The sequence below is a fragment of the Ictidomys tridecemlineatus genome, chromosome 6 (assembly GCF_052094955.1).
Source record: "Ictidomys tridecemlineatus isolate mIctTri1 chromosome 6, mIctTri1.hap1, whole genome shotgun sequence".
Classification (NCBI taxonomy): domain Eukaryota; kingdom Metazoa; phylum Chordata; class Mammalia; order Rodentia; family Sciuridae; genus Ictidomys; species Ictidomys tridecemlineatus.
In genome coordinates this window covers 5,174,166-5,194,993 of record NC_135482.1, presented here as the reverse complement: position 1 = coordinate 5,194,993, position 20,828 = coordinate 5,174,166, and the positions used below count along the sequence as shown (strand labels likewise).

General features: G+C 47.0%; 1 protein-coding gene across 4 annotated transcripts in view; it reads right to left on the bottom strand.

The window, feature by feature from the left end:
- Positions 1 to 19,987, bottom strand: part of Pacsin2 (protein kinase C and casein kinase substrate in neurons 2) — a 110,839-nt gene extending 90,852 nt beyond the window's left edge. For 3 of the 4 annotated variants that reach the window (XM_078052609.1, XM_078052613.1, XM_078052612.1), the window contains exon 1: positions 19,830 to 19,986. The gene's annotated coding sequence lies outside the window, so the exon portion shown is untranslated. Of the gene's footprint in view, positions 1 to 19,829 lie in introns of all 4 variants that reach the window. The other variant, XM_078052610.1, reaches the window with a different exon arrangement.
- Between the last annotated feature and the right edge of the window lie 841 nt (positions 19,988 to 20,828).

Genomic DNA, 20,828 nt, shown 5'->3' with positions numbered 1-20,828 from the left:
TTCATTTCATACCTTTTACCATTCACAAAAAGTAACTCAAAATGGGTCACAGACCTAAATGCAAAACCTAAAACTTCTGGAAGAGACAGAGGAAATATCTGTGACATTGAATTGGGTAAAGATTTTAGGTGTGACACCAGCCAAAAAAGTACAAGCCACAAAAGAACAAACTGACTTCATTAAGTTTTTAAAGCTTCTACACTTCAAAAGATTGTTAAAAGAATGAAAACAGGGCTGGGCTCAGCAGTAGAGCACTGGCCTAGCATGTGTGAGGCCCTAGGTTCGATCCTCTGCATCACATGAAAATACATAAGTAAAAGTATTGTGTCCAACTATAACTAAAAATTTTTAAAAATTGAAAAAAACAATGAAAAGACAAGCCACAGATGGTAAGAAAATATCTGCAAATCACATTATTTGATAAAAGACCTATGTCCAAATATATATACCTCACAACTAATAAAACAAAAAACTGAATTTTTTAAATGGGCAAATGATTTGAAAAGACACATCACCAAGGAAGACATAAACAACAAACAGGAGAAATGCCATTTAAAACCACTCTGAGCACCAGAGAGACCCCCCCCCCCAGAACAGCAAAGAGGGAAAAGACCAGCTGGGCCCTGCTGGCAAGGAAAGAGGAACTGCGCACACAGCACCGCGGGACAGCACTATGAGAGCACACGGCAGCATGTGAAGGTGTGGCGTCCACCCAGTCCACTCCAGGCCCCCACAGACGGGAAAGCATGCATAACAAAAACTCATACATGGCATCATTATTTGCAATAGCCCAAACTAAAATCCACCCAATGTCCATCAGTGGGTAAGTGGGCAAACTGGGACAGAGTCATACAACTGATGAAAAAAGAAATTAATAATAAACAACATGGATCAATCTCAAAATAGTTTTGCTGAATCAAAGACAACAGACAACAAAGAGTACACAGTGTATGATTCCATTTACTTTCTCTCCAAAATGCAAATCAATCTACAGCGGCAGGGAGCAGTTCAGTGGCTGCCTGTAGCAGAGAGGGGAAGGGCCTACAAAGCCACCGCGGGAAACCTGGAGTGACCATGCATTCACTCTCCAGTGTGTCACAGCAACAATGTGTGCTTATGTCAAAACCTATCAAACTATACACTTTAAATATGGACAACCTGTTGTCTACTCACTGTAACTCACTGAATATTTTAAGTGTTCGGGGAAAATTACATAGGGTTAATTATGTTAACTTTCATTTTGTTGAGTAAGTATTCTCTTCAGAAACTACCAGTCCCAGGCTGGCAATGCAGCTCAATGTAGTGCACTTACTTACCCAGCATGTCCAGGCCTGGGACCTGAGCCCCAGCACCACCAAAAAACCCTACTAGCTCTTATCCACAATACTAAAAGAAAGGACATTTTAAAACAGGTTCAATATCATAATTTTATACCAAAACAGGTTCCTTCATAAGACATATGTGAAGACCACTATCATTTTCTCATGTGGGCGAGAACCCACATTCCAACCACTTCCTGTGACCCTGTGGCAGGAATGCAACTGGGCTCACCAAGCCCAAGGCAAAGCCCTCCCTGCTATGTCTCCATGGCTAGCTTGGCAATCCCTCCTAGAAGGACAGTGCCAGGGATAGCCATGTGCACTGTAGGACCAAGACACTACTTCTCTCCCTAGTAGAGGATAAGTCACAAGAAGGCCAGGCACGAAGGTACACACCTGTAATCTCAGCTACTCAGGAGGCTGAGGCAAGAGGATTGCAAGTTCAAGGCCAGCCTTGGCAACTTAGCAAGACCCCATCTTAAATAATTAGGAGCTGGGTTGTGCTTCAGTGGTAGTGGGTTTGCCTAGCATGTGTGAGGCACTGGGTTTGATTCTCAGCACTGCATATAAGTAAAAAAAATAAAGGTCCACTAACAACTAAAAAATATTTTTAAAAATAATAATAATTATTAAAATGGTTAGAGTATAGCTCAGTGGTTAAATGCCTCTGAGTTCCATCCCTAGTGCTGCATTAAAAAAAAAAAAAAAAAAAAACACAAGATCACAAAAAGAAGGCTCCACAAGGTTCCTAGAGCACTGCCTGCAGCTGAGGGGCACTGGCTTGCTTCTGCAAGCAGCAGCACCCTGAGCCAGAGCGGCTGGGTTTGCACTAGGAAGAGCTCAGACGCCAACATGAAGACTCCTCACTGGAAGGCTTTCAGCTAAAATCTGCTGAGCTAAAGCGGAAATGAAATGTGAGCTCTAAAGAAGACCACAGCGTAGGCAGGAATCCTTCAGATTGCCAGAATGCTGACAAAACCCAAAGAACATCAGGCAGCCCTAAAGGAAGACTGGGGAAACGGGCAGTGGCCAGTGAGCCTCCTCATGTGTTACTGGTTTCTGGAAAGAATGGCTGCCCAGGGGGGCAGGCCTGCTCTTGGACCCAGGTTCCCTGGCACCAGGGCTCCAGGCAGGGTCTCAAGCCCCATCTGTCAAACAAGGAGGGGCAGACATCACCAAATAAATAAGCATGGACTTTTTTATTTCAAGAAACCAAGTGTACCTATGGGTCTTTGTCCTGTACTACAAGGATCCTCACACACACACTGAGGGGGACACCCCAATCCACACATCGCAGTTCTGGCCACACATACCTTGTGCATAGTCACTGTTTGGCTACTGTGGGTCTCAGGCATGTGCACCTAGAGCACAAACCACCCTGGGGGACATACTCAGAGAGGAAGCCTACACAGTTCTTTTGTTAAGTGGGCTGGGGTCACTGGCCCAGGGTATCCCAGAGTTCCTGTGTCCATGCATGGTATAGAAGGTTACAGGTATACACTACCCCATGGTCTCTCAGCAGAAGGTCCAGGCCAGAGGTCCTATGTGCCAATCCACAGTGACCCCGGCATATAAAAAAGCTCATATTGGGGGCTTCCCTAAACACCCCTGCACATCCACATCTGGAGCTATATTCTCGCAGCCTGCAAAAGCCGGAAACTCCACTAGACTGCAGGACTGTCCAACAATGGCCCCTTGATCACACAGACAAAGAGGGCATCATGCCGGAACCACCACCATCCTCCCACCCGCCCCAGCCGCCAAGAAGAACGGCTGGACGCTGGCGTGCTTGGCTAGCACCTTCCCACCTGCGGAGAAACCTAACCCAGACTGTGGGGCCCTTCCAAAATAGGCATAAAGATGCAACCGTGCATCCTGCATCCCACAACAAGTGAGGTAAGTCTTAGAAAAAGGCAGAGCCACAAAGTGATTAAGTGTAAATATTTAAAGAACTCACAGCTGCCAGAGCCAGGAAGATGGCAGCTTGCAAACTTCCAGGAGGAATAATGACTCTGACATCAGGGGTAAATGTGTGTCCCTCCACTTTCACAGAGTCAAGGTGTTTTTTAAAAGTAACTCTTCAGGAAGTGACTCTGTCCAGTGGGCAGTGCCTTAAAAGTCACAACAAGAAAACTGTTGTACACATGTATCTTCTCAGTCAAGAATAATGCTGCATTTCAAATGCCATTCATGAGGCAATTATTTGGGACTGAGGATGAGATCACACAATTTGCTAACAGTAAATAGTTAGACTTAATAACTTCAAGTGTCAGTAATGTCCACCATACAGAGAATTTAAAGCATGTTCCACTCACCCTTCCCTACTTGAGCAAAGCAACCTGATGTGACAGTCACAGTGAAGATTAAATTTCTGGTGACAGAGGAATAGTCATGAGCCAGGACAAAAGGGACACACTTTCTATTTTTTTTTTTTTTTTTTTTTTTTTGGTGGAGGAGGGTGCTGGGATTGATTGAACCCAGGACCTTGTACATGTGAGGCAAGCACCCTGCCAACTGAGCTATATCCCCAGCCCACACTTCAATATTTTTTTAAGAACATTTTTAGTTGTAGATGGACACCATACCTTTATTTTGTTGATGTAGTTTTTTTATGTGGTACTGGGGATCGAACCCAGTGCCTCAGTGGGCTAAGCAAGCGCTCTACCTTTGAGCCGCAACCCCAGCCCCACACTTCCTTATTGCTGGCATTTCTGACAGCATGCTCAGGCCTGGCTCCCAAGTGCCAAAACCCACACTGCACACTCATCATCAGCACATACTCACTGCGGGCCAGCACCTCACCCCTCTAAGCCCAGCTTCTTACCTGCAAAACAATGCTGTCCTGAGGATGAGTGTAATCAGGCAGGGGAAAGCTGGGCACCTGGCACAAAATAAACCTCAATATGTACCAAATTTTAAAAAAACATCATGGTAAGGTCAAAAACAGGACAGGGGCTGGGGTTGTGGCTCAGTGGTAGAGGGCTTGCCTACCACATGTGAGGCGGCACTGGGTTCCATCCCCAGCACCATACATACACACACACACACACACACACACACACACACACACACACTAATAATAATAAAATAAAGGTATCATATCCATCCATAACTAAAAATATTTAAAAAACAAAAACATCCAGGACAGGGATGAGACAGCTGGAAGGGAGCTAGCCTAGATCCTCAGCCCACCGAGGCCAGCCTTCCCTGCACACTGGGCCAGAGGGAGTTTAATTATACTCTGTCTCCCCTAATCAGAATGTAATGCCTTCATCTACTGTTTTCGTCTTGTAGCCCCAGTGCCAACACAGCAGATATTCAAATATTTGCTGTACAAATTGATAGGGCTTCAGGAACCAATTAGAACTGCTTGCAAAAATGTTTGAGTCCGTTTCTAGGGAGAGATTCAGCAGAATTCCTCAGGGCCCTCCCCGTGGGAACCGCCAGTGCTCTGGCATCTCCTATTTGAACCTGATCGGGTTTGGGGCACCTGACCTTGCTTCCAGTGCACAGCTCAGCCCTGCCACACCGGGGACCGCATTTGCACAACATGCCCTGACCTGACAGGCACGCAGATGCCAGAGGGCAGGGAAAAGGACAACAATAAACTCCTACTAACCATCCCTGCAAGAAAAGGGTCCTATAAGACTGACAAGGTCCCTAAATCACTAGATGATAGTACTTTTTGCATTCAATGGCATAGGAAAATCAAGGTGACAAGAGGATATTATAAATTCTAGTTTTTAAATGAATCAGTATTTCATCATATCACAGCATGGTTTATAACAGTAACATATGAATGTTTTTTGTATGTATGGGGGTGCAGCACATACATATCAGATTATTAAACCATGCCTGCTGGGCACAGCCCTGAAGGAGTGGTCCTTTGCAGTCCTTTGCTGACTTCCTGGGGAGCCAGAGCCACTGTGGGGACCACCCATGCACCGAAGCAAGAACATGGGTCTGAAGAGTTCTGAAGAGTTCTGAAGTGTCCACCCCCAGAAGGGAAGCACACAGCTGGAGGGAGGGGAGGGTCCCGCTGCAGGAGCTGAGCTTCAGGGAGCTCTGTGGGCGACGCCTGCCTGGGCCCTGACAGGCACTCATCCAGGACAAACAACAGTCCCCTCAGCACTCCACTGTAAAGGCGAGGCAGGTCCCACAATGAACGGCAGGGACAGGCCAAGCCCAGGATTTCTGACTGCAGAGTTCTGATCCAGCAAGGAGTCCAGACACACCAGTAGTCCCACAGCCCTGGGCGGGCCCCAGACCCAAACTCTGTTAACAGAGGCCAGTCCCTATCCCACTGCTGGAGAGGGGCACCGTACAGGGAAAGCAACCTGGGTCCCAGGTCAGGACCCAGGCCTTCAGAGGGAGGGGACGAACTTCCCAGGCTTTGTGGGAAGGGGTGCTGGGGAAGGGGTGCTGCCCCACCCACACACCAGCCCCAGGACCCCCTGGAGTTCCCCCCGGGCTGAGTTTGTCTCCCTCTCTGCCAATCACATGGCTAACATGAAGTTTTTGGAGGGCAGGGATACGAGGAGGTGTCCCATCCCTTTATTTATTAGTAAGAGCACAGCCATTTTAAACTATTTCTAAACATTGTAAACCCGCACGTTCCCAGCAGAAGTAGCAGACATGTCCAAAATACCCATTCTGGAAATGAGGTGCGTGTGCATGTGTGTGTGTGTGCGTGCGCACACACAATCTTCAAGCAAAGTAGCCTACCTGAGCGTTAAAGGGAGGCAATGAGACAGCTCCCATCGTCCTCCACCACCATCGAGCAACTTCAGACACAGGCTTATAAGAGCAAGAAGCAACCCAAAAGGAAACAAAACCCACATTGAGAGAGAAGAGCAAAGGGTAAGTCTGGGAGCCATTAGACCAACTCCTTTACTCAGTCTTCATAAAAGGAAACACACTGCAGGGCCCAGTGATCCAATCATGGTGTATTTTCCCCGTGACTTATGCTAAGCCAGAACTATCCCTCTGGCCCACTACAAGGCCCTGTTTCTATGGAACTGTCAGCCCCGGGTCTGAGAAGCAAAAGAAAATTGACAGGACAGCATGAGGAACCGGGCACCATCCCAGAATAATGCTCAGGTCAAAGGCTGCTGTGGGACGGTGCCTCAGGGTTACGCCCGCTCTGTGCCATGTCCCCTAGCAGAACAGGGGCAGGTAAGCAGAGATTTCTCAGGAAAATCAAAAGGAAATGGGATGGACAAAGGGGAGCAAAGGGCAAGTGCCTCAAGGACTCAGCTTTGACCATTCGGCTTGGTTGAGGCGCCCTAAGGATGACCTGGGTGCCCACCCAGCCCGGCCAGAGCCTTTGCACTCACAAGCACTGCTCAGTCAGTTGCCAAGGCAACGGCAACCCAGACATGTTTAGGCATCTGTGGAAATCAGAGCAAAGTACAATCTCTACACTTGTGATAAAAACTCAGCAGCCAAGCACAGAGCCAAGCATTACTCAAAAAATTGGTCCTACTGACAGAATAAACAGGGTGGCGGGGAGCAGGAAGTGATAGCACCCAGCAGAGCTGACAGTAGGCCAGCCCTGGAGGGCTGGCACCACAGCTAGCTTGCACTGGGAACAAAACACTTATGCTTTTGTGTCATTTGTGATTGTTCCTCTTATTCCCACCTTAGTATAGAATCAAGTCCTTTGGTTTGGTTTGGTTGTGAATGTCAGCTTAGCTGGGATAAGAGGAACCAAGAAAAGCCAGTTTTTGCCCAAGAGGAGGACAGAAAACTAAAGGGGAAACAGGCCCATGGAAGGGGTGGACACCCCACACACACAGTTGTCACAGCAGGAACTGAAGGAAGGGGATGAGGGTAAGAGCTGAGCTGGGCAGGCCTGCCCCTGGCTCCCTACTTGGGCCCCCTCCATGTCCCCACTACGCACCTTGTCCTCTGCAAACACCGGAAAATGAGCCAACAGGAAAACAGGGTTGCACTCAGTCTGAAAGTGAATACCTGAGGACAGTGGTAGGTGGAAAAGCCAATCAGCCCATGGAGGGGACATGGTAGAAAGCCACAGTGGACTTTAGGGTGGAAAAAACAAGCAAGCAAATGAACAAAACCAAGAGAAAGCACCAGTGTGACACACTCCCCAGGAAGCTCCTCTTGACATGTTCATCTCCAGCAAGGAGGAGACACGGGACACTCGGGACAGCAGCACCCAGAAAGTGCTACTGCAGAGGCAACAGCCACAGGCTCACAGGACCCAGAGCTATCCTGATTTCCAAATGAAAGTCTTTGTTGTTGTTTTCTGGTTTTGGTGGTAGTGGGGGTTAACTCCAGGGGTGCTCTACCACTGAGCAACACCCCCAGCCCTTTTTATTTGAGACAGGGTCTCACTAAGTTGCTGAGGCTGGCCTCAAACTTCGGATCCTCCTGCCTAAACCTCCCTGTTGCTGGGATTACAGGTTGTGTCACCATGCTGGCGTCTGATTTGAATAAAACCAGCAGAAATAGCCTTGCCCAGTCCTCAACATGCACAACGCAAATGCAGGAAAGCAAACTAAAACGTGTCCTATGAGTTGCTGTGGTTCAGAGTATCCTGAGGACAAAACTGATGAAGGAATACTACCATAAACATTTACAGCCTTGGGAACGTAGAACATTAGCTCAGGGATTAATAATAAAGAAGGACTCTGTGTGTGTGTGTACACGCTCTGGGAATCACAGGCCCTTGCATAACACTAGGCACCAGCTCTACTGCTGAGATATACCCCCAGCCCCAAGTAAGGGCTTTTCATCACAAAAATAAAGCATCCAACTCAAGTAAAAAGATATCCAGAAACTTAGGAAGGAAATGTGACTCATTCAAGAAACCCTCACAAAAGTTTCTTATCTCACAGTTATGCACAAGGTCTAAAGACCAAGGCCCCTTCAGGAGAAATAATCTCCCATTTTCTTCACCCAAAATGCCAGAAAAATAAAGACTTACAAGCAGTAGAGCAGGATTTCAAAACACTCTAAGATATTCATAGCCTTTAATCCAAGATTTCTTTCTCTTTCTTGGCAGCACTAGGGGTTGGGCCAGGGCCTCACACGTGCGAGAAAGTACTCAGTATTTTACACTGAGCCATAATCCAAGATTTCTATTCCTGGGAATTTATCCCCAGAAACAAATTACAGAAAAAGAAAAGTAAAATTGAAAACTGTTAATCATCTACATTAGCCAAAAAGCGGAAATAACCTAAAATGTCCAGCACAAGGGAATGTTTTAATCTCATTACCTTAACAGAATAATACAGCCATTAAAAAACCTTCTGGGGAGTAGACTCGGGTGTATAGCTCAGTGGTAAACACTTGCCTAGCATGTACAAGGCCCTGGGGTGATCCCAAGTGCGCGCGCGCGCGCACACACACACACACACACACACACACACACAAAATTTAAAGATGATGATAAGAACATGGGGGAGGCCTCCTGGTACTTATCCTCAGAAGCAGAGCAACCCTACCCCATATTTGCTGAGTCTCATGAATGGAGGGACCGAGAAGGAAAAACAATGGAAGATATTTGATAAAATATTTAAGTGAATCTGAAAAAAGTAACCATAACAGTGTTGATTACTGAAAAGAAGGCAGACACCTGAGGTCAGTGCAGGCTTCAAATGTCCCCCATTTACAATGGATGACTCTGGAGTAAGAATACCATCTTTGACCCACAGGCTCCCCGCGTTCAGACTGACAGCCCAAGAGCAATGTGTGAGACGGCAGAGGCGAGGCGCTGCTCCTGCCTGTCTAATGCTTGCTAGAGACACAGTCCACGGGCAGCAGCACCTGCTTCTGGTACCCACTCTAGGACTCATGAAAACCCGCAGGGCTGGGGCTGCAACTCAACAGTAGAGCACTGGCCTGGCATGTGTGAGGCACTGGGCTGGATCCTCAGCACCACATAAGATAAACAAAGGCATTCTGTCCTTCTACAACTACAATAAACAAAAATAAACAAACCCTGTGCATATGGAAGATAACACACAAAAGCATTTCTTCAGGAAACCCCATTTTCTATGTTGTCCTTCCTTCTTCCCTCCCTCCCTTTCTTTCTAGTACCAGGGATTGAACCCAGGGGCATTCCCTAGCCCTATTTATTTACTTTTGAGACAGGGTCTTACTAAATTGCTGAGGTTGGCCTCCAACTCACAACTCCTGACTCAGCCTCCGAGTCCCTGGGATTACAGGTGTATATCACCACACCCAAATGTTCCTTCAATTTTTAAAAGATCTTAAAGTAAGGCTGGGGTTGTAGCTCAGTGGTAGTGTGCTTGCCTAGCACAAGTGAGTCACTGGGTTCAATCTTCAGCACCACATAAGTAAATAAAGGTATTGTGTCCATCTAAAACTTAAAATATATTAAAAAACAAGTAAAAAATCATTTTGGCATAAAAATGATAACTATCACAAGGATTAAAACATCTGCTCTAATTTTCCTGCACAAATCATCTTCATTTGATAACAAGATATCAACAAAATGTAAGCCTTTCTCAGTTTTACAAAGTACAGTGTAAGACAAGCACACAAAAATGCAATTTCTTCTCCTTCGACCACATGCTTTTTAATAGCAGGAGACGTCTCTTAGAATGCAGCTGTGGAAGGTGAGGCCCCTAAGTCAGGGCCTCTGGAATCCTGGGTGTGCTCCTCATGACTGACCAACCCACCTGCATGAGCTCGGGGATGACCAGGTTTTGACCACACATACGCAGTTGCACCTGTCCTGCTGCGTGAAGCACTAAGAATTTTCAAATTACCTTCATCAGGTCAGTCGCAAGCACAGATACTGCCTTAAACAAAGACCACATAATTTGCCTCATTTTCTGTTTCTCAGGGAGTGTAGAGAGAGATTAACTTTGAGAGATTGTTTTCACATTTGAGGGCAAGTGGCTCCAAATCTACTTAGGCAACATGGGTAAAACGACCTAAGTGTGGGCTTTAGTGTCAACTCTGACCCTCTGAAGGTGACTTAATCTCTCTGAACTTTGGTTTACTACTGGGTGAAGTAGAATTAAAGTATCTTGTTGCAAGAATTCAACTGGCAAGAATGTAAACTTTCTTTTATGGTCACTCAGAAAACCCAACAGCAGGGGTGTACCCCCTCTCCCCACTGATCCCATTCCCACCCAGGCCCAGCCTCCCTAATGATGATACAGGTGCTGGTGCAGGATCACAACTGCTTAGTTAAAACATGGTCGTATCCAAGCTAAAGGGCACCAAGGTAGGCCGGCTTCAGCAAATCAACCAGTTCCAGAACCGCTAATAGCAGGCTTGGAGGTTTGTGCAGGGAGCAGAGCCTGTCCGTGGTTCTTTTGAAGACCGCAATTCACAACCTTGGCACACTCACTTGGTGGCAACACAATTTAGTATAATGGAACACAAACATGGTTTAAAATATGAAAATGTTCACAAACTACATTTTAGGCATCACTTTATACTAAAATTCCATTTAATTCAACAGGAAACTTCAAAACACTAGCCACAGTTGATTTCATGTACTACAGACCACCCTGTAGGTACAGACAGAGGGCCTCTCAACTACCTCCCTGGGAGCTCTGGCTCAGGCCTGGTCTGGGTCGGTGGCCTCAGGCAAAGTCACTGACCCATCCACTTTTGCCTCTTCTCCCCTGAACCACAAAGAGGAACAAACTAACAAGGTTGTTCTGAAAACAAAATGAAGGCTGTGGGGAAGTTGGTGATAAGCTGCAAAGACCTTGGCAACCAAATTATTTTTTGTTTTTTTTAATAAAATTTTTTTTTTAAAGAGAGTGAGAGAGAGGAGAGAGAGAGAGAATTTTTAATATTTATTTTTCAGTTCTCGGAGGACACAACATCTTTGTTGGTATGTGGTGCTGGGGATCGAACCCTGGTCGCACGCATACCAGGCGAGCGCGCTACTGCTTGAGCCACATCTCCAGCCCAATAAAATTTTTAACTGTAGATAGACACATACCTTTATTTATTTTTATGTGGTGCTGAGGATTGAACTCAGTGCTTTATATGCGCCAGGCAAGTGCTCTGCCACTGAGCCACAACCCCAGCCCCCAGATTGTTTTTATATATACTTATTTTAATTATAAAATCAAGTTATGACTTAAATATTAATTCTGAAACATAATGGGCATTGGTACACTCTGGAAAAAAAAGACTTTCCGCAATTCCACAGCCTTAACTATCACTGCTGCATAAAATTTTAATAATATTTTACATGTGATCAGATCAGTGCACATACAGTTTTTGGTGGTGCTGGAATCGAGCCCAGGGCCTTGTACGTGGGCCAGTGCTCTACCCACTGAGCTACGTCCCTGCCCTTATCATTTACTTTTCCAAGTCCTTCCATTTTTCTTCGCCTACATGTGAGTGATTATCACAGTCACACAGGCTCCCTTCCTGTTCTTAGGCACCATGTACAGTCACAACCACATCCCTTCATCCCAGTCTCAGGCATTCTGCAAGCCACCAACATGACCCTCAGCACAGAGTCATCAAGCCGGGAGGAAGGCCCCTACCTGGCAGGGCTGCCCTCAAAACACAGGGAAGAGGCGCCCAACCTCAGCCTCACTCCCAAAAAGTCGAGAGAAGCAGGCAGAAACCCAGAGTTGGTGAGAAGGGAGGAGACAGGCTGGGAGAGCCAGGATACAAGGGTATGCCACACAGGACCCCTGTCACCAAGGGAAGTCTAACACATTACATATACTCTACCTAAAGGAAGAACAAAACATTTTAGAAGGATTTTCAGAATTGTATATAATAAAATCAACATGGCACTTTACACATACTTTGAGTGACACCAAAATTATTAAGCCAGGACTATCAATCAGGCACACATGATGAACTCTGGGGCTGTTACTTCATAGGACCTACCTCAATCCTAGGAAAAAGGGGCTGTCGGTGTCCTGGTACGATTAACTAAATGTCTATGTCTCCCCCAAATTCCTTTACTCAAATCCTGCCCCTCACTGCAATGGTATTGGAAGGTGGGATCTTAGAACTAAACAGGGGGTGACGTCATGAATGGGATTAATGGCCTTATAAGGTACACTGTGAGGTACAATCAGAATTCAGCTGTCTGTAATCTGGGAAAAAACCCAACCATACTGGTACCCTGATCTGACTTCCAGATTCCAGAACTGTGAGAAGTAGTAAATCCTGGTTGTTTACAATCTACCTGTCTGAAGTACTCTGTGTTACAGCAGCTCAAACTAAGACACCCAGTCTCAGAAATGTTGATACATTTGGCCAAGAAAGGTCACAGGGTCACCTGGTGGTGGAGCTGGAAACAGAACCCAGGGCTTACCTAAAACTATGTTTAGGAGCTGGGGATGTGGCTCACTCACCTAGCGTGCGTGAGGCACTGGGTTCGATTCTCAGCACCACATAAATGTAAAATAAAGATATTGTGTCCACCTTAAAAAAAGAAAAACTAAATAAATAAAAATAATAAAATAAAACTATGTTTCTAGGGGCCAGGGTTGTGGCTCAGTGGCAGAGCACTTATCTAGCACATGCAAGGCACGGGGTTCGATCCTCAGCACCATATACAAATAATAAATAATAGAGATGTTATATCCACCTACAACTGAAAAAAAAAAAAAAAAAAAAGCACCAAAGCCATGTTTCTAACCTCTGATTCCTTAATGCGACATGACCTTTTTTCTGCAGGAATTGACAGTTGACAGTGAAGGTTCCATTCTAACCTCATAGACTTGTGAGCATGAACCATGTGGAAAGAGCAGACCCAGGCAGCTGACCCATTACCCACCTCCCGCTTCTGCCAAGACTTTCATCCTCCTCTGTGGAATACCCTACAGTGGCTCTGTGTGGGCCCCAGTCCTCAGGAGGGGGTTCAGACCCAAGCCCAGCACACAGGCAGCCTGCCCGCTGACCTTCCCTCCTCCACACCCGGCAGCCCGTACACATGCCACCTGCATATTCTTGACGACTCTGCCTCTGCCCAAGACTCTCCTCCATCATCCCACCTAGGTGCTGGCGAAGGCCAGTCTCAGCCGCATCCCGTGAGCAGTCCCACCTGCCCTCCTCCCCTCCCACTGTGCACCCCCTCCTATCTGGCACTGTCACCGTGAAACATAACTGTTTCTGAGCCTGTTGCTGACCCTGAGCTGACTCCACAGAGCACAACAGTCCCTTAATCTCAGGGCCCAGAGTGGCAGGCAGAGCCAGGTGCCAGAGGCACAAAAGAAACACAGTTGCCAGTGCAGCCCCCTCACCGCACCTCACCCATTTCCCTTCAGCTACTGATGCCCGTCCAGACACCAGCAGCTAAGACAACCTCCAAGCAGCCCAGAGTGTGACAGTAGTGAAACCCCAGCACTTCCATGGCAGCTTATCGATGTCCCCAGCTCCCTGCTGACACCCTGACCCCTCCTTGATATCTAAATCAAAGAGGAAGCCAACAGAAGGGATGGGCCAACCCACAGGGAAGAGTAGGCCAAGTGCAGGCAGAGCCGAGAAGCAGGCCTGTGGCAGGCCATGTCCACACTCCACAGCAACTGGAACCATCCTGCCTGGTGGCACAACCTGCTGCTCTTTTTCTGTCACAGCGTCGCCTCTGACTGCCTGGATTCCCACCAGACATCCGCTCTGGGAGGTGGCCCACTGCTCACCAGTCAGCCTTAGCGGGAGCCTCCAACAGCTCCTCTCACAGCAAGAAGGCCCTTCCCTGGGAGAGGCTTCATGTCCAATGTCCCTGAGGCCATGCGTGGCCACCTTGTACTCGCAGGTATCTTAAAGGAATGGTCTGTGATACACACAGATCTCTTTTCCACACCTCAATGAAGATTAGTCAGCCCTTGTCCTGACAGACCCCAGCATGGATTGTCAGGAGGATGGGGGATTCCTCTGCTACCTGCCACTCGTGAGTAATGCCTGCTGTGAGCAGCTCTACCAACTTCCATGCTGCACAATCAAAACACTGATTAGGATGATTGCTTTCATCAGAAATAAACAATCTAACATCTGTGCAGCTTTAAAGTTTCGTGTTCATGGGGCTAGGGTTGTGGCTCAGTGTTAGAGTGCTCTCCTAGCATGTGTGAGGCACTGGGTTCGATCCTCAGCACCACCTAAAAAAATAAATAAAAGCTAAAAAATAAATATATATATTTTTTAAAGTTTTGTATTCTTTCACATACATGTGCTCTTTACATAGCTGAGGCTCTCTATTCTGCTTATAAACTGACAAAACTCAATCCAGAAGGTGTTAGGAATGTGGCCACAAGAAGCTACTATTAGACAGTCATGGTCACTGGCACAATCCACACCCAAGTTTCAAACCCACCCAGAGACTCTGGGCCCAGGGAGGAACCTCAGGCCACAGGGAGCGTCTCGCCCAGGAGGACATATTTGGATGGGACAAGTCAAACATTTGGAATTTTCAAATAACATTTATTTCACAATTTTCTGAAGTGCCAAGCAATCATCTCATCATCTCAATGTACTCTTTAATCAATAAACATTAAATCCGCTCAAAACCCCAAGCTCTACAAATTTGCCCCTTTGAAAAATGTGGCAAGAAAAAAATATATAAATAACCTTTTCATGGTCAGGCAGAAAGGTTTTTAGGGATCCAAATTCCAACAGAAAAACAGTCCTTCAAGAGACGCACAAATAGTTTCCTCTGCAAGTGACACATTCTGGGATATTTACACTGCCAAACATAACTCATAATGACAACCACCAAGGAAGCAAACCCAATGGAAAAAAACCATGCTGGCAACTGGAGTCCAGTTTTAGTCTCAGGACAGGCCTCACTCAAGATCCGGTCAGAGGGCTGGGGATGTGGCTCAAGTGGTAGCGCACTGGCCTGGCATGTGTGCGGCCCGGGTTCGATCCCCAGCACCACATACAAAGATGTTGTGTCTGCCAATAACTAAAAAATAAATATTAAAATTCTCTCTCTAAAAAAAAAAAATAAAATAAATAAACATTTATTTTAAAAAAAAAAAAAGATCCCGTCAGAGTGGTGGCCACGCCTGGCGACCCTTTCTTCATTACAAAAAGGAACATCTACCACTGCCATCCACTCAGAAATGTTCTGGACACAAAAAATGATAGTGAAAATGCTTTGGAATGTGTGTCCTCTATAAATAAAAGCCACTGTTATTATTAGCTCAAAGATGACCAGGAAAATAGAGTTATAGAATACGGGAGGCAAGAGGCAGCTGAAGAAGGTGCTATGCCCACCACGATACCACCAGGCCATGCGAGAGGCAGCTTGGGGGAGGCAGATCCCACTCTTACCCTGGGTTCCAGGCCCCTCAAGCTGGCCACATGCATCTTTTGGGGGAAGGGGATCATGGTTATTATCAGAGTTTCAAAAGGTTAAGAACCTCTAAGCTCCACATTTTAAGAATATGAAAACTGAGGCAGCTCACTGCAAAGCGCTTGCCTAGCATGTGTGAGGCACTGGGATCAATCCTCCTCACCACATAAAAAGACAAATAAAATAAAGGTATTCTGCCCATCTACAACTACAAAAAAATTTCAAAAGAAAATATGAAAAACTGATGGGGCTAGGTTGTGGCTCAGCGGTAGAGTGCTCACCTAATATGTGTGAGGCACTGGGTTCAATCTTCAGCATCACATAAAAATAAAATAAAGCTATTGTGTCCATCTACAACTAAAAAATATTAAAAGAAAATATGAACACTGAGACCTCAAGATCTGTGTTGACTGTCCTTGACCTCAGGGCTAGTCAGGGAAAGGCTGGACAGAGGCTAGGTCTCCTGATCTCCATCATGTCCTACCACACTACCATCCCATATTCTAAGGAGGGAAAAAAAATTTCATATAGCTACAGAGCATGTTACACAAACCATCACACCCGTGGTTTCTAAATTTATAGCAAAGTTTCTTGTTGAGATCTTTGATAATTGAGTTTGTTTTGTATACACTGCCACATTCTCTGTGTGGAGCCAAGAAACGTGAGTGATTGAAGATTAAAAATTTTTAAAAATGGGCTAGGGGTGGGAGTTGGAGTTGTAGCTCAGTGGCAGAGTGCTTGCCTAGCATATGAGAGGCACTGGGTTCAATGCTTAGCACTACATAAATATAAACAAAATAAAGACATGCTATCCACCTACAACTAAATAAAATAAATAAATAAATGTTAGTGATGAGCCTTAGTGGTAGAGGACTTCTCTAGCATGTGCTAGGTTGTGTAACTAAGCCCCTGGGTTCCCCATCACAGAGAAGAAGGAAAGAAGAAGGGGGGCGGGGGAGGAGGAAAAATGAAAAAAAAAAAAAAAAAGGAAAAGACTTTATTTTAAGAAAAAAAAAATAGTGATTACCTGGTACTCTGCTTTATTAAGCAAAAAAAATAAACACACACTGATGAGAATAAGCATGAGTCAATATATAACTTAAGTAGAGATTTAAGATCTTTGTTTTACATGTGATTTTTTTTTGGGGGGGGGGGCGATAACCAGAGATTGAACTCAGGGACACTCGACCACTGAGCCACATCCCAGCTCTATTTTGTATTTTATTTAGAGACAGGGTTTCACTGAGTTGCTTAGGGCCTCACTAAGTTGCTGAGGCTGGCTTTGAACTCGAGTTCCTCCTGCCTCAGCCTCCTGAGCTGCTGGGATTACAGGAGTGCACCACCACACCTGGCTTTACATGTGATTTTAATCAAAATACCAAAATGTGTGCTCTCAGACGCCTGCTACCCCTCAAGCAGTTACCTTTGAAACTACACAGATGTCAAAAATGTCACACTGTGCAAAATACTTGGAGAATTGTTTTAAGATGTAAAGTTCAGCAGGCAGAACGTAACTATCAGAACACCACTGAGACCCTCCAGAAGCCAAGTTTCAAAAGAGCAATGCTTTCAGGTGGGGACATAAAGAAAGGACTCTACCTATGGAATACAAGGTGGTTCTGCTGCATTCAGGTATGCAGTGGCAGTTCCAAACAACTGGGGAAAAAAAAATGAACTGACACTATCACTCATGTGAACATGGCCATTACCCACATAATCTACAGGGCGGTCTCCATGAAGCTGAAATACAATCAGATGGCAGATAAGGCAGGCTGGAGTCAGCTGGGCCGTTCAGGTGAGGGGGGCTGGGAGCACTGGTAAATGCTACAGCAACATCTAAACACAGGGTGCCATTGCTATTATAAATATTACTTTAATTTGTTTGATATTCCACACATCCTGGAATAATCAACTGATGATCCCTTAAGAAGCAGGAAGCCTGGCATTATGTCTTAACTCAGCACAGACTTTCAAGTGACAGAGGAGTAATGAAAGGGCTAAGGACAAGAACCCCTCTGCTCCTACCCCAGAAATACCTAGTTATCCGAAATCTGGACTGGACACCCAGGACCAGGTAAAGGCAATCCTACTTCACAGCAGCAGGTCCTGTTGAAAACCTAGATATTGTTTTTTACATATGCATAATTTTAAATTATTTAAATATTATGACCTCTTAACATCTGGGCTAAAAGTAATGAAGTTCCAGTTTCCAAAACAGCATAAGAATACCATTTCCGGACAGTAGAATAAATCAGTCATATCTTTTTTATGCTCATATATGAACACAAGACCAGTGTAACTCCATGTCATGTACAACACAAGAATGGAATGCTAATTAGAAAAAGTTATACTCCGTATATATGTCAAAATACACACCAATGTCATGTGTATCTAAAAAGAACAAATAAAATGAAAAAAAAATTATTTAAAAAAACTACCATTTCCATTCAAATGAGTTGTTCATCTATACCTGTGTTATATTACTTTCCCAAGTAATAAATATCATTGGCCTAATGGTCAATTTCTTTATAACTTTAAGACAATTGTCAAAAGAAAAACATACTTCAGGAAAGTTTTTTGTTGTTGTTTGTTTTTTGGATTTTGTTTGTTTGGTTTTTTTTTTTTTTGATTTAGGTGAACACAATATTTTATTTTTATGTGGTGCTGAGAATCGAACCCAGTGCCTCACGCATGCCAGGCAAGCACGCTACTACTTGAGCCATATCCCCAGCCCCTCAGGAAAGTTTTTGATGTAGTGGCCTCGTATCTCAACCAGCACAACCTCACAAAGGAGGCTGTCAAACAACTCCAGTTAAGTTTAAACGAACACAGATCAATGCTTTCCAGGTGAATCAAGAGAAATCCAAGTTGCACTGGCGCCCATTCAAACCTTTATGAGGCAGCTCTGGGCAGGCTTGCAAAGCTGGGGGAATAAGAGTGTTTCAAGATGGAACAGGAGGGCTAGCACTCAATAAGACCCACCTGGTCCCCTCTCCCTGGGATCCAAGCTGGCAATCCTAGGAGGGTTAAAACAGAACTTCAGCATTCTGAAATAACTGCAAAGAGAGGAACCCAAGAGGAGGGAAGGAAAGTGTGAGCTCACATCCGCAGCTCAGGTTTAAATTCTTTGAGCTGGTCTCTTGATTTTCATCAGGACAGCCAGGGAGTGTTTGGTAAACAGTATAATGAGTAGCCTTGGAGACTGTGAGCTGCCAACTCTCCTTGACCACAAAAACTCAGGACAGTTGGGGTAAAGGAGAAGAGGCAAGACCCAGGAATGATGTGTACACCCCACCCAAAGGCCACCTTCCCTCAGGCACCCTATCAGAGCGTGGCCTCCCTGGGGCACCAAAGATGGGCTGTACTGATCCCAAGGAGACCGCACAGCTTGCTCTCCTTCTGGAAAGAAAATCCGACTCTGAGTGAGCGAAACTGAATGAATCGCTGAAATTCAGCAGCTACCATACCTCTCAGGATAAACTAGCTTACAAGCCCCAGAGAAAGAGCAAGAGTCCCCATCTGGGATTCAATGAGTCTGGAGAAACTTGGAGAGTCAAATGGGCAAACACTCAAGCCTCTCCTGCTTGTCCCCCAATCCTAGGTCCTGCTGACATGGAAGGGCTTTGCTCTCCCACCCTCCCCAGACACACGCACACAAGAGCCAGGACAGGGAGGGTGGAAAGGAAGGAAATGGAGGGCGGTCATCAAAGAGCCCAGAATGGGCGCATCCGCGGCTCCTGCCCGCTCACTGGCGCTCCCCGGCCACACCTCTCCTCCAGCCCCGCTGCCCAGCACCCCTCGCCCACCCGCGGGCCCCTGGGACTCTCCGCCTTCCCTCCAATCGCGCCCCTGCTCCGCTCAGACTCCTGAAGACGCCCACCTCCCACTTCTGCGGCTGCCTAGAGCCCCCCGCGAGCGGCCCGTGGGCCCGGACGGCGCTGCTCCGGACTCCTCTCCAGCGCGCCCCGCGCCCCAGAACTCACCAACTCCCACTCCTCCCGCAAGCGCACCCCACTGGCCGCGGCGTCCTCTCCCGGCGGCCCGGGCTCCGCCGCACACGCCCCCTCCCACGGCGAAGGGAAGTTCCGCGCGACGCGGCTCCACAGCTGTTCCCGGGGCGCGGAGCTCGGCTCGGCCCCTGCGCGGCGGCCTGTCAGGCACGGGCCCGGCCGCCGACCCGCGCCCCCGCGTCCCGCCCTGGCGCCCAACCGTCGCGGAGCGCAGCTCACCTCGGCCTCCGCTCGCCTCCGGACGCGCCGCGCACCCAGCTCCTACCGTGACGGCGTCTCCAGTCACCGCTCGGGCTCTGGCCCCAGCTCCCCGCTCGCTCCGGCCGCGCTGCCCAACCCTGCCCAGACCCGCAGCGGCCGCTTCTGCCGCCAGCCGCCACAGCACCGCCCCCGCCGCGCCCGCTGTGTTCGCCCCATTGGCTGCCAGACGCCGAGCTCCGCCCCACAGCCCCTTTGAAGCTTCGGATTGGGCCAGGGGAGCAAGGAGGTGGCACGCCCCCTAGCGAGCTCTAGGGGCCTCCCCTGAGCGTGCATTGGCGGCTTCCTCTATCAATCAAAGCGGGAGTACCTTCCTAAAGAACTGAGAGGGCTGAGGGGGTCAAGATCTGCAGCCTCAGGAAGACCTTGGTCCGCGCGTTTTGCGGCTGGAACCAGCTCCTAGGGGTGGGGGTTGCAGCAGGGCAGCACCGTGGCTGACTGGGAGCTCGGGGAAGGTAGACTTTCAGAAAGTTTCTTCCCGTAGAAAACTCTGAATGTATCCACTTGAGCCAGCTTAATTTAAACAGGGCCAAGAGTGCATCTCCATGGCAAGATACCCACATTTTTTCTCATTCTCACACTAAACTTGCTTGATAGTGGGGCTGGGGGTATAGCTCACTTGGTAGAGGGCTTTTCTAGCATGCATAAGGCCCTGGATTCAATCTCCAGCAAAAAAAAAAAAAAAAAAAAACGTTGCTTGATAGGGTAGGATACTAACCCCATTCTGTGTACAGAGGGAAATAGTGAGTCAAATGGGCTAACATTTCCTGAACATCATTCTGGTGAGAGAGTAAGGGTATGCCCAAGTGAGGGTTGGGAAACTGAAGCCAGGTAACTTGCTGGAGATAATATGAAGTTATCATGTTAAGAGCAAATGGCAGAGCCAGGACTAGAAGCCCGGATCCTCTGGACCAAACCCGTGGCCTGTGCTGGTCCCACATCACCGTGTGAGAATGGTAA